The 14791-nt window shown below is 41.7% G+C and overlaps 1 protein-coding gene across 1 annotated transcript in view; it reads right to left on the bottom strand.

The window, feature by feature from the left end:
* The window catches only part of LOC136856845 (uncharacterized), a 1106690-nt gene that overhangs the window by 61403 nt on the left and 1030496 nt on the right, over positions 1–14791 (bottom strand). The gene's annotated exons all lie outside the window — the stretch shown is intronic.

Here is a 14791-nt window from a genome sequence, read left to right as displayed (position 1 = left end):
AGGAATTTTTACTGAAGTGGTGGGCAGTAGGTGGTGTTAAGGGGAATACAACAACAACAACAATAATAATAATTTAATTATTAATTATTTATATTTCATTTCATTATTATTAATTATTAATAATTAATAAATAATTAAATGAATAATGTCGAATAGGCCTACTTGGGACTACGTTAGTTCAACTGTTGGGCTTTGATCTTCACTCGGTACTGTCGCATCTTTTCCCGATGTAGCTCTTTTCTTTGCTTTGACCCAGGGGGTACCTTTCTCCTTCAGTGCATTGTCCTGAAAACTACGGGCATTCTTCAGGCTGTCTCACAGTCAGTCTGTTTTGAAAGTTTCAGCTTCAGTTCTTTCATGCCCTTCTCAGTCCCTGTCAGCCATGTGATAGTCTACGGACAGTTTTGTTGTGCCAGAAGGTGAGCAGGCGATGGTTGCTCTGTTGGGAGATAATCTTGCCATATGACATTAGAAAGCTACCGTCCTTTTCCTGGCACAGTTAGAGATCTTCCCTGTCTGTGAAATGAGCGCTGAACTGTAGTGTCACCGGTATTCCCATCTTCCAGTACCGCGGTTAGGATTTGTTTGAGAATTCTTCTTTGCCTGAATTCCATTTTTAAGTCACGCTTTTGTATTTATTGGCAGACAGTCCATGGCATACAGGCATTATTATTATTATTATTATTATTATTATTATTATTATTATTATTATTATTATTATTATACCCATTCATTTTGTCACAATTGGAGGTCCAACTGCAATGAGGGAATATGCTGTGTGTTTAACCACCGCTATCTAGAGTAACTGGAGACAACCTTTATAACAATAGCTCCCGCTTGCTTTTTAGCTAACCCTTTCACGAAGAAGCAGGTAGAAGTTCAGATCATTTAATTTATATGAAGAGCACACTAATAATACTTGATAATGTATATTAGCATTGAAATAAAGTGTTTCAAACCACTTTCATTGCAGGAGGTAACAGTAAATCACTGAAGGGATATAATCTACAGTCAGTATGATGTTTATTTTATTAGTGGATTCATAGTTCAAAGGACTATTAAAGAGTGGGTTTGATTGTTTTAAATTATGGTATTCCCTATGCATTCCCCCCCCCCCCCGCACTCCAACCACAGCGTTGAGCTTTTGTACTTCATAATCTTGGCCCTGACACAGAAAATCAAGTTCGAAACAAGGTTACAAATGGACCGCAAGCACGTAGAAATTATATAAATCGAAACTAATTATTAATTGGGCTTGATACATCCTTGGTTTGAAATCTCGAGTGTTTGAGAGTACTTTGAAAATTGGTTCGTTAATTTACCAGTAATTTTCTTAAAAATTTGATATACTGGCGTTATGCCTCCGAAGGCCATGCGGCCAGCATTTACAGAGTGAGAATACATTTATGGTACATACATACATTTCGTGGTTGAAAAGAAAATATCATATCTCATAAATTAATATTACAGTCTAATAAGGACGAAAAAGTCAACTGAATGTGGAGCAGATTCTCAAAATGGATTTTTTTCCTTGCTAGTGGCTTTATGTCGAATCGACACAGACAGTTCTTATGGGGACGATGGGATAGGAAGCGGCCGTGGAATTAATTAACGTACAGCCACAGTATTTGCCTGGTGTGAAAATGGAAAACCACGGAAAACCATCTTCAGGGCTGCCGACAGTGGGATTCGAACCGACTATCTCTCGGATGAAAGTTCACAGCCGTGCGCCCGTAACCGCAAGGCCAACTTGCCCAGTACCTCTTATTAAAAACTGCGTCTGACGATCGTCACTTCGGTCTCCCTCTACATGTCTTACCCTCCAAGGTAGAGTACATTACACTACTAGGTAACCTATCCTCCACATTCGCCTCACACTGTACATTTTGCGTTTCATTTTAATTAGGCCTATAACTTGGCTGTCAATTCAATTAGAACCCATACTTCTATAAGACTGCTGTATTGAGCCTATTAAAGCTTGCTGTACATGTTGGTGAAAAATGTATATACTTTTATGTTCTCTACGTCGTCTATTCGAAGGAACCAAAGAAAAGTGCTCTAGGAAACAGAAAGGACTCCATTTCTGATGAATGTTCCATTATGATATGAAAGTATTTTGTGCCCCGTATCAAATATATCAGAGAAATTCTGCTGGACCCTAACACGGTCGTAATGACACGCTTTTCGAAGACGAAGGGCATGCAAGTTACGATCTCAGCGACTTAAAAAAACAAAAACATCTTTGTTATTGAAGGTCAGAAATACGAGTGGAAACCTGTATTCCACGAACCAGTTTCATCCCCTTAGACTGCTTCCTATAGACCAAAGTCCATACCTTCACTTGACGATTTGCAAGTAAGTGGCGCGATTCTCCCTCACGTCTATTTGTATAAGCTGAAGATCAAACCGGTAGAAACCCATAACATCTATCCACCCGCGGTCACGTAACAGCAGGAGTTACATCATACAAATGTCTTCAATGGACTACTCCGCATATGGAATTATATTAGGGAACCAATTTTAAGAAGGAAAGGTGTCGATCTATCCCTAATTATTTTACTGATCTCTCTTGCAGGCCAGGGATTCACAGCTGAAGTTAGTTTAGAACGTGCAGGGTACAGGAAAATCTCGTCTAATAGACTAATCTCTGCCGGTGAGAAAAGTCTAACTCGCAGTTTCCACCCAGAGGCTACGTGATGTAGTTTTGTAGCTATTGAAAGGAGTCTCTACGGTCGCCCTGCTTGGTCTATTCGATTTTTTAAAAACTTTCAAACGACGGTGAGAGTCAAGGAAGTTTTGTATTCGTACAAACATTCAGTATCCGGTTTTCCTAAAATATTGCCTGTCCATCTTAAAGACAAAATAAATAAAAAGATAGCGCGCCCAGCCAAACCCGCCTGGTGGCCATGATTGTTAAGGCGTCAAGTCTCTATGGTCTGACGCTGTGGTTAGCAGGTTCAAGTCCCGTTCGTCGAAAAATGTTCACCATCAGAATGCTGGCTTGCAGGTTAGGAGATGTGGTGGTATATAATTTATAATCACTTGATTGCGAGCCAAAAGCCCGGATTCAATTTCAATACCTCTTCGCAGTGTTCACACGGAGTGAGGGCGTATGATGCTGTTGACAGAGATTAGTCTATCAGATGGCGACGTTATGCTTGAGCAGATCCCTTGCTGCTATTCGACAGTAGTAGGCGAGCTGGGCCCATAACCCAGAGATCCGTGGATCGAAACCACGCTCTGCTACCACTTGTTACGGGGTTTTCGTGGTTTACAGAGGTGAAAGAAGGTGCGGGCATAAATGGGTCAAGATAGGCCAATCAGAAGATTGATTTAAAACTTTATGGTTATACTTCTTTCTCTTTTGTTTTCTTTTTTCAGAAATAAAACTTTAAAAAATTCAGGTACCAAATTTTACTTACAAGCTAATTGAACAACTTTTAGAAAATCGAATAACAAAGCTTTGAGCTTGAAGCCCTTTAATTATTCCTTTCAAAAAACAGAAAAGGAGACGAACCTCCCAATTTCTTCTACTACACAAGGAGACAGAATATTTAAAATACCCAGTATTTCAAGAGCACCATCTGCTCTACAAAATTACTTAGAACACTCTCCAAACATTACATCGTTACGGCCACCCAAAGGCATAATTCAATATTTACACTAATATATGAATAGAAAGAGCCTCTATGCTCTATAATTTTTTACATTTTTGAATCTATTTCCAGAAATATCCAGGCCTATCAAAGGCTCAACCTACATTTTACAACTTCCAAGAGTAGGCACTGTCTTGTGCGCTCATCAGTCTACTTTTCTACATAAAAGAAAAGACACAGGGGTATAGAGTACCCATTCTACCAGGCCTTTGTGGAAAAACAACAGGTTCAATTACCGACCCAAAATTCAAAATTATGTGTAGGCGAACACTTGCACTCCTAGAAGTTTACAATTAAACCCTATTTGGGGTCGTGGCCCGAAGTTACAGAGGCTAAGCCTATACTACTGAGGTGACTAGATGGGCCCCGCAGAGATTCACTATGTTCCTTCCAACCATCAAGTATTAACTCATTCCGTTTATCTCATTAACTCCTCTGATAAGGTTGACGTCAGGAAGTGCATCCGGTAGAAAAACTCGCCACAAAGATTCATCTTGCTTCATACCCGACCCCGTGGAGAAACGAGACAAGGGTTGGTTATACATACATACATACATACATACATACATACATACATACATACATACATACATAGTGCGCCCAGCCATACTATATGGCTCTGAATGTTGGACTACGAAAGGAACAGATGAGCAGAAATTCCATGTCGAAGAAATGTGTATATTAAGATGAGCTAGTGGGGGTAACCCGACTGGATAAAATTCTGAATATACCGAGCTCGATTGCTGCAGTCGCTTAAGTGTGGCCAGTATCCGGTATTCGGGAGATAGTGGGTTCGAACCCCACTGTCGGCAGCCCTGAAGATGGTTTTCCATTTTCACACCAGGCAAATGCTGGGGCTGTACCTTAATTAAGGCCACGGCCGCTTTCTTCTCATTCCTAGCCATGTCCCGTCCCATCGTCGCCAGAAGACCTATATCTGTGTCGGTGCGAAGTAAAGCAACTTGAAAAAAAAAAAAAAAATCTGAATGAGTTTATGTGCCAGTCTCTAAGAGTAACTCCCATCAAAGGAAAGCTTAAAGAAAAGCGAATGCAGTGATACGGGCATCTTCAAAGACGACCTGAAGATTATGTCGCACATCCGAGTCGACCGGCTAGAGTTTGAGGGAAATCCAGCGATGGACGACCGAAAATGAAATGGAAAGCTCGTGTTTCAAACGACTTGAAGCAGCGTGATATATATCCAAGGATGGGGTCCAAGACATTACTGGAAGAGAGTGACCAGAAAAGCCGACCCCGAATGATAAATACCTAGGAAGAAGAAAAAGACTGATTCATGGCCAGCACACTGAAAAATTGGGTTTCGTAGCACGATTGTGATTTAGGACGTCCTTTCGAGGCATTTGGACCGCAGAACTTGTCTAAAACGACATTACTTACCCCGCGAATATTGTGTTAGATGGTTAGTTCCTATCCTCATCTCCGTTACCACAGACTGTAATATTGTATGGCACTTTTTTCTACCCTTTCAACTTCCCCATCCGACCGCTTTGGTCAACTCTTGTAATCTTCACTCTCTCTATTGCAGATCAAAAGAAAATCGCTCACTTCCATACCTATTCAGACGATGCTTTCGTTCTTTTAGGGATCGAACTCCCTCTCCGTACCCAACAATTAATATTAAGGGAGCCTGGTGGTCTCATTTTCCTCCTTAAAACAATTATTACCATCATCTCCACCCACACTCTCCTGAGAGAGAAAAACATTACGAACTACAGTATAAGCTCTCATTTTGTATCAAAGAACTCAGACTATGCAAGGTTTAATCAGCTATAGATCTACCAAACCAAAACCAAGCCCCACGGCACTTAACGCCCTTGAAAGGGCTTTAGCCTGCTCAGCGACCGCTGCTAAGCCCGAAGGCCTGCAGATTACGAGAGGCCGTGTGGTGAACACGACGCATCCGCTCGGCCGTTATTCTGGGCTTTCGAGACCGGGGCCGCCATCTCACTGTCAGCTAGCTCCTCAATTCTAATCTCGTAGGCTGAGTGGACCTCGAACCAGCCCTCAGGTCGAGAGAAAAATCCCTGACCTGGCCGGGAATCGAGGCTGGGGCCTCCAGTCGAAAGGCAGGCACGATACCCCTACACCACGGGACCGGCCTATAGATCTACAGTACTAAATAAATAGGCTGGATAAATCACTGAAAAGATGAAAAAATAGAAAGGCCTATATTTTTAAAAATATATAATTCAAATTAATATAGTCTCGAGCCATTATTAATACAAAGTGACTAGTTAAGAGCAAGCCTTCTATGCTTAAGTGTGTGATTTCGAATCCCAGCGCAGTCGGTTGATATACTGTACGTGCTTAAACATTCGACACCCTGTCCGTAAATTTACAGTCGTGTAAATAATCACATTTTCAGGGTAACATTCTGGCACTCTGAAGTCTCTTAAGATCGGAAGTAAATGACAAGACTAGTTCCATAAGGGCATAAGGCAGAAATATTCAATTTTAATATTTCGTCATATTTGCATATTGCGATTGAGATCTGTTGAGTAAAGTGGTGTAATGGGTTCAGAAGATTCCGAAATTTTGTGATGAAAGAAAGCTGTTTGAAAATTTATTGGAAGAGTTATATTAAATGTTTCTACGAATTGAAGGTATTAAGTTTATTGATAAAATAAGGACAATGTTGATTATCTTAATTTATTACCCCTGTTCTGTTAAATCACTACTTATCCTTTCTTGTAAATTTGCAAAACACTGAATTAAAATGTCTTTCAAAAATATATGTCAAAAAATTATGTTTACTCTTACCTGTAACAGGCAACATTGTTTAAAATCATCAATATAACTCAGAATGATGTGTGTGTGCCTTATGCTTTTATGAAAATAGTTCCTTCAAATGAAGGTGCGTTATCATCACTCGTTCACTTTGACAATTAGAACCGTCATGAGACACGAGTAATGGTGTCACGGAGCTACCATATACTAGTACATCCCTGTGAGCCATAGCATTACTGCGAAACAGGAAGAAGGGAAACGTATAGGCCTACCGGTACCGCACGTATTGTCCATCTCTTTGGATGGGCTGAAGGCATCGCGTAATAGAATGATCTCACAAAAGAAGTCAATTGAAATAAAAACGTTTTACTTATTAGGTAAGTAATGATAACACCACTACTTTGAGCTGACCATACAATTCGTAATGACGGCCAAGGTTACAGACAGATAAGACAGTAAGGACTAAGAATGCGTGTATGGAACTCTGTTTCTCACCCCTAGTGACCATCGAACTCACACGAGTCATTTCCCCTACCCCTTCTCTTCCTGCTGCTCCTACTTCTTTCCCCTCCTCAAAAGCTAAACAATTGACTGCGTGGGTCCGTAAATAAAAGGGTACAGCTGACACCTGCCGAATTTCCTCGTGAGCCCCACCGCCATTGTTACCCAAGGGAACAGCAGGGAGCCACCAAACAACTCCACGTGGGTGCTATCTGCTCAGCAAGCAGAAGGTCGATGACTTCAATATACAAATCTATACCAGGTAAAGTGCTACATCTACTAGAGATTTCATGGTTTATGAAGTCCCAGAAGAAAGACATAGGTGGACTTAGCATTAAGTTACATATCTGTTCAAATCGCTTTTGAATTCTTCCCTACCGAATTCTCCAAACAGCTGAACTTGAGGTGTGTAATGACTACGCCCCATCAACAGAGTCTGGCATTTTTTCACAATTATTTGTGTCAAGTTCCTCTCCGATTTTGCAGAAGTATCTAAGGAAGTCCAACGCATCAAATCTGTTATCACTATGGCGAGTGTCTGTGGCTTCGAAACAGGCTAGGCAGGCTCGAATCTCACCCTCGTTTATCAATAAAATCGTTTCTCATTCTTTCATACTTCAAATACATGCAAACGCTTCATTTCTCAAAGTCTTTGTCTCATCGCTAAGACACCACACACTTACAATACGAAGCCTACTCTTAGCTCTATCATAACGTCTCTTCTAAATATTTTTTTAAAAGCAGACGGAGAGAAAAATTGAAAGAAAAGGGAGGATCAAGGTGATCAAGTTCGTTGACGTTATCTGCGACAGTTCACAATGCAAGATGATTTGTTCATCGAAAGCACGCTAGAAAATAGCAGTTCTTGTTCCTCTACAACCCGTGTCTTCAAAATATGTTGGAATTCACGCTACTAATGCGCTCTTTTCCTCATTAGCTCCCTAAATTGTATTTCATCTAGCCTACTGTTAATTCTATTCTACTATGATTGTCTGTCTGTTAGGTCATCAGCCCATCAGCTGGTTGGATCCTCAAATAGCACCACCAAAGGTTATGTGGTTATAAGGAAACCCCAAAAACCAATGGCAGCACCAAAATGAGGCGTACTAGGCAAGATGAGGAGTGAGGTAGTTTGCCATTGCTTTCCTCACTGGACCAGAAAGTGCTATTGCAGCACGACTGACCCTATGAGCAACACCTTTCATAACACTCAGATGCACTAGTCGTGCTCCGAATGTCATTACTCAGCACTACCCATACCCCAGCAGATTCCACATTGTCACAGCCATGGATGTTGACTGGGACTTCGGTGGAAGCTACACTTTACTCTAGCCTGTGCCAAGAGATGGATGCAAAAGTACTGTATCCATCAAGAAATGACAACAGGCAGCTACAATGATTAGCAATATTTAAATAGTGAATGATGTTTCGTGATTTGCCCACTATGCTGATAAGACATTTCCGGAGCGGATGGTCGAATTGTTACGTTACTGGTAGTTTCTTTAGGTCAAGGTTACATGTTCAGTTCTGGCTAGGGTCGGAGATCTCTTGAGGAATCAGTCAGGCAGATTTGCAAAAGAACTCCAGAGTACCCTCTGAGTGCCGAAAACTAGAACAAGAACGAAAAAAAAAAATCCCTATGGTACACGAATTGTACTAAGAATATGACAGATGACAGCAGTTTAGCCAGATCTCCTGTACATATAGTCTACTTACAAGGGACCGATGTAATGACATCCTTAGCCGTAACGCTTTGATTTCTTGACCGTGTCCGCTGTCTCTAATATCAACACCACCTCAGTTGACCTGACAGCCCTTCCAGCCCTGAATCCACATTTTTTGGATGATCCGGGAATCGAACTCAGAACAATGAAACTGTAATAATGTATAATTGGTTTTTACGTCCTACTTTTGCGGTTTTCGGAGACAAACAGGTACCGGAATTTTGTCTCGCAGGAAAGACGTATTTGAGCACATTCAAAATGTCTTCTGGAATGGGCTAAAATAAATTTGTTAATTTCATTAATCTTTGGTTTAGACAATATGCAGGTAACTGAGGCATTAGCAATACCGGTACTTGTAATGCGATTTTTTATTAATAGTGTGAAAGAGCCGCACACAGGGTGGGATGGTGCAATCATTTCAGTAAGCTTATTAGACATGCCTAATGGCCTAGCTAGTAAAGCAACGGGAAACTACCTTACTCTTCATTTACTATTAGGCCTCTTCAGTGAGATCTACGCTATCTTTATTATACGCTGGATGTTGGGGATTCAACTAGCTGAGCACTCAGCTTACATATATTGATATATTATTATGATGGTAGCGGACCCCGCCAGTAGTAATACTGTAGTAGTAGTAGTAGTAGTAGTAGTAGTAGTAGTAGTAGTAGTAGTTTTTTGCTAGTTGTTTTACGTCGCACCGACACAGATAGGTCTTATGGCGACGATGGGACAGGGTAGGGCTAGGAGTGGGAAGGAAGCGGCCGTGGCCTTAATTAAGGTACAGCCCCAGCATTTACCTGGTGTGAAACTGGGAAACCACGGAAAACCATTTTCAGGGCTGCCGACAGTGGGGTTCGAACCTACTATCTCCCGAATACTGGACACTGGCCGCACTTAAGCGACTGCAGCTATCGAGCTCTGTATTATTAGTAGTAGTAGTAGTAATTACAACAGCTTCAGCGGCTGAAATTACCTGGCCATGACTAGAAGTTTAGTAACTAGTAACGTAAACCGCTCATATTATAGAGATAAATGTATTAATAAACAGATGACTTATTTTAGAATAAGAAACAGTAGTGCCTCATATGGTGACTTCAGCACATCTTTAGCTTGCCGGTGTATTATTCTCGAATCCTCGTCGTACACACCTGTTCTGTTGAAGTAGTCATAAATATCTAATCAGCCTTTTATGAACGGCGAGTGATGGTATGTGAGCAGATTAAACAATGACTTCCTCCATACTTTCAGGGCTATAAACTACTACCTAGAAAACACACTTACGGGTACAAATAAACCAGTTCCTCTCCTATATAATCAAAGGGCTATCAATCATCAAGTAGCCAATTTCACGGAACAGTGCAGAGTAAGAAATAACATTCCATCAGATATTACAGAACTTCCCCCCCCCCCCCCACACACACAACATTAACCAGAAGTCAGTTAGTTTAGAACTGGGATGGATATGTCGAGGCTAAGGCTCTTATCTCGACCTCGTACACCTAGTATCATTGTCGTCTAAATACCAAAGCGGTGCAGAGCTGGCAAAATTCGATGAAATCGGAATCAAATTTCTGGACTTCCTTATCGCACATGCGGTATTTCGACGCACGCAACTATGAGTGGAATTCGATGTCTGACTCCGTAAGCCACTGTCTAGAAAAGAGAGTATATGGCAAGGATTGTTAAATGTGTTCCTCTACCAGATAATACAGGGTACAATTTTCTGAAAGACTACTTGTATATGAGGGTAGCAGAGAGAGAAAGAGAGAGAGAGAGAGAGAGAGAGAGAGAGAGAGAGAGAGAGAGAGAGAGAGAGAGAGAGACTAATAATAGAATGGTTGGACTGCGTGCTCAGATGGTAGACCTATAGCGTTGGTTCTCCGAGTCAAAGTTGGCGGGTTCAATCCCAGCTCAGTCCGGTGGTATTTCAAACTTGCATAGGCCTTTTTTTCTGGCACGTAGAAGAACTCCTGCGGAACAAACACGCACCTCAACGTCTCTGAAAACCGTAAATGTGCAGTAGGCTATTTAGTCCGATGCAAAATCAATCTGAGAAGTAAAAAGTATGAATGTCCGGGATATGCACAACTTGTCTTGTACTTCTGTAATAGTACAGCGTTAGTGCCTTTGTCTTGTGGCAATCTGCAATGGAATAAAGACACATTTAGAAAAAGGAATTCCCATTAATAATAGACTAATAATAATAATAATAATAATAATAATAATAATAATAATAATAATAATAATAATAATAATTTTATTAGTTGAATGTCTTTTGTCCGACTCCCTGGCTGAAGGTCCAGCGTTGAGGCCTTCGGTTCAGAGGGTCCCGGGTTCGATTCCTGGCTGGGCCGGGGATTTTAATCTCGTCTGATTCTTCTGGCTCGGGGACTGGGTGTTTGTGTGTATGCCAACACTTTCCTCTTCATATTAAGAACACACACTACACTACTAACATCACAGAAACACGCTATAGTGATTACATCGTTCCATATAGGGTTGCGGCAGGAAGGGCATCCGGCCGTAAAACAGGGCCAAATCCACATGTGCATTATAGTTCGCACCTAAGACTCCACAGATATGGAAAAAGCGGTAGAAGAAGAATTAGTTGCGTGTCTTTTCTATTGTTGACAATCTTAACAGACGCCAGAGTGTCGGAAGTGTATTTTGTAATGAGTTGTTCAACGCACCCGTAAACAATTCTAACTTGTCTCTCATCTAATAGGCCCTAAGCGTAAAATGCTAGACAACTGACAGAACTCGATCCCACAACTTTTAATTCAGGAGGTAACGTCTAACCAACGCTAAGTACGAGAACTCACACCGATATTACACACTTTAGTACTTAGAAAAACAGTCCATTTCCCAACAACATGCATTACAACAATGAAACCTCCAATCAAGGCGGCAACGTACTACTTAGCGTGCGGAATTTTAACAATTCGTGTGCTCCAGCCAATTTTAGCATTCCTACGATTTAGATCGTCAGTTACAAAGAGCGTGTAACTCAATTCCAGCACGTTTATTACATTACACATCACCGTAGAGCGTGACCAATTTCATTAACGGCAAGCTCCACTGTGTTGTCACATTTGAGGGAAATTGAATTATGTACCCAGACTGACTACTTGTGAACCAATTTGGTCGCTTCTATAAAGATATGAAAATTCATTAATTTCACTATATGTTTGTTCTGGCGTTGTAGCAGAGTCAAGCCAAGAAACGCTGTGAAAAGGTATGGCTTCCTGGATTATTGGCTCTACAGTACATAGGGACAATTTAACAACAAGGCAGTGAGTGCACACTTGTAACCTGGTAAGAATAATAACCATAATTCTTAAAAACAAAATAAATAACATGTGAAGATACAATGCATGTGAATAATAATAATAATAATAATAATAATAATAATAATAATAATAATAATAATAATAATAAAAAAATATAAGCTCTCATCCATTTCTGTTATCGGCTTGATGTTAGGTGCTCGAGGAACCTGCCAAGTTGGGGTCAGAAGGCCAGCGCCTCAACCGTCTGAGCCACTCAGTCCGGCAAGAAGATGCTCTCTAGGCCTCAAACCTAACACCGTCGGGGTCGGAAAGGAACAAAAGTTGATTAAGGGAAGTCAGATAAGAAAGATGAAAGTGAGCCTGAAAGCAGGTGGAAGCAATGCAAGGCTCAGCTAGAGCCTCGTGGCCGCTAACCCAAGCTCCCAAGTTGATAGTCCTTGGGGTCCTCTTTTAGTCACCTCTTACAGCAGACAGGTGATACTGTTGATCTATTCTGACACCTCCACCCACAAGGGGAGAACGCGTAATGATTAGATGGTAAATTAAATTATACGAAACCATAAAACAGAATTAATGACTCCAAAATTAACACGAAACGTCCCCACCATTCCAGCTAATAACACAAGCAAACATTACTCGTAATGTCGTAAACGATAGACGACAGGGCGTATCTTCTTAGGGACGTTTTGGAGTGTACTAACCATGTCCCAAATATTTAACATAAGTTATTTTAGGGAAAATTCTGTATATTTACAAGAGATTGCATGTTTGAGTACTTCCAAATTCCACCGGAACCCTTGACTTGGGCTTAGAAAGACAAAACTCTACCCTCTGAGTCCAGCAATAAATATTTGAATTCGCAGAACAGATAATACTGTAATAACTATTTTACGATATAATTTACCAATCTGTAAAAATGTATGGTTGTAAGGCTTTGTTGCTTGTTGTTTAGAGGGGCCCATGGTTGTAAGGGGTTAAAATAGATTCAGTGTAATCTGTACACAAAATATGACGATCTTTTAAAGGATAGGGCTCATTTTGCTTCTAAGCAGGTCAAACTTTTATAAAAATATATTCTACGGGAAAAAAATCAGGTCCGGGAAGGTTTAACTTTGACCTCCAAACACTGGTTAATCTATACTTGCCATCCACAGTATCCTGAAGAAGAAACTGGCCAATCCCAAAAATATATAAGTATGTGTGTTGGTCTGTTTGTCCTTTCTTTCACGTAAAAACTACTAGACCAACCGCGCTCAAATCTGGCAAGCATATAAATGATATTCGATTAACACATAGGCTTATTTTTATTTCAATAACCAGGCTAGATTTAAAATAACGACCATTTATGTAGACCTATAGGTATACAGGGTGATTTTTTCAACCGTGTACGAGCTCTAGGGATTGATCGAGGAGAGGATACGGAACAGAAAAGGTCTAATGAACGTATGTCCGGAAACGCATGGTTTGTTTGTTAGGGACCATTTATTCAATCTTCCTTTGTTACAGAGACGGCGGTCTAATACGCGCTGTACCATGCAGCCACAATTCCAGTATGTGTTGAAAATAGTTTTCATGTGCCTCCACGCATTCGTGTACACGCCGTACCATGTTCTGTCTCACACGTTCACATCGGCCAGGCTGCATCCGAACAGTGTCAAAGGCAGCGTGAATACGCTGCTCCAGTGTCTCCTCATCTGAAATGGGCGTTGCATACACGATACTTTTGAGATGGTCCCCATAACCATAAATCGCACGGGTTGAGATCTGGTGAACGAGCAGGCCATGCAACTGAACCTCTTCGCCCGATCCAACGACCAGGGAAGACACGATTGAGATGCACCTGGACGTTCATGGGGAAGTGGGCTGGATCACCATCATGTAGCAACCACATAAACCTACGAATAATCAATGGTACGTCTTCCAGCAGGGGAGGCAAAGTCATCCGCAAGAAACGCCGATAGTTCCGGCCTGTTAGGTGACATGGAAGGAAGACTGGTCCCTAAACACACATTCCGGCTGAACCGCTGCTGATGATTCGCTGGCACCAAACCATAGGGGTTCTGCATACAATCCCACACTCCGCGTAAAGGTGGCCTCATCGTTGAATAGGATGGATGCTACAAATCCCGGAATCGTGGTTGCCTGGTGAATAAACCAGTGACAAAACCGCTCCCGATGTGGAAAGTCCGTCGCTAGTGGGCCCTGCACACGCTGTAATTGATAAGGGTAGTAACAATTGTCATGGAAAATGTTCCACAAAGTCGTCTGGCTTACCCTGCACTGGCGGGCCAACTGTCTGGTACTGACACGGCGGTCGCCTTCCACAGTGTTAATCACATTTTCCTCCACGTCTGGTGTCCGAACAGGGCGGGTATGTACTGCATGATTTCCTGCTTCCTTAAACGCCTCCGTCTCGGACAAACGGCGAAACATTGAATGCTGTGGTTGTTGTCGGCGGGGATAAGTCTCCCGATACAACCGTGCAGCCAGCCGCTCATTGCCATTTGCCTTGCCGTAAGTAAACACCATGTCGGCAAGCTCTCGAGTCAAATATGGACCTTTGTGTAGAACGCTGTAACACATCCACTACCCGGTGAGTCAGCACGAGAAGTGACTCGGACACGACGGTACCAATGACTATGGGAGGGGAGGGCACTAGGTCATGACGTATGAGGAACAGTACCAGCCTCTAGGAGGAAACCACGCATACTGTAACTGTGGCGGCGTCGTACAGCGCGTATTGGCCTGCAGTCTCCGTAACAAAGTGTGATTGAATACGTCATGGTCGCTAGCATGGACACTATGCATTTCCGGACATACGTTCACTAGACCATTTTTGTTCCGTATCCTCTCCGCGATCAATCGCTAGAGT

The sequence above is a fragment of the Anabrus simplex genome, chromosome 1 (genome assembly GCF_040414725.1).
Source record: "Anabrus simplex isolate iqAnaSimp1 chromosome 1, ASM4041472v1, whole genome shotgun sequence".
Lineage (NCBI taxonomy): Eukaryota > Metazoa > Arthropoda > Insecta > Orthoptera > Tettigoniidae > Anabrus > Anabrus simplex.
Note: the sequence above shows the minus strand (reverse complement) of the source record. Positions and strands in the feature narration are given on the sequence as shown.